The following is a 312-nucleotide window of genomic DNA, read 5'->3' as shown; positions in this document are numbered from 1 at the left end:
AGGAGCAGGCCGCTAGGTTTTTAAGATGGGCGGACGTGAAAATTTTGCAAAAAATTACCTTCGATTTTGCGTTCGAGTCCGGTAGAGGTGGGCCTACTGTTCTGTAACATGTTACATGTGAGATGCACGGGTCCGTGATTAACATGATAACGCCCATATTTCATTAAATTAATTCCTAGTATCACTCTCCTAATCATCTCTACATGCTGTCTCTTACCTAAACCCACCGGAAATCTTTTTGTCTGCTGTCTTACACCTAAAGCCACCTTTTTTTCTTTTTTTTTCCCATAAAATATATATATATATAATATA

This window comes from Tasmannia lanceolata, unplaced genomic scaffold, assembly GCF_043159265.1.
Source record: "Tasmannia lanceolata isolate RefF3 unplaced genomic scaffold, GAP_Taslan_0.1 ptg000018l, whole genome shotgun sequence".
Classification (NCBI taxonomy): Eukaryota; Viridiplantae; Streptophyta; class Magnoliopsida; order Canellales; family Winteraceae; genus Tasmannia; species Tasmannia lanceolata.
This window is presented reverse-complemented; position numbering follows the sequence as displayed.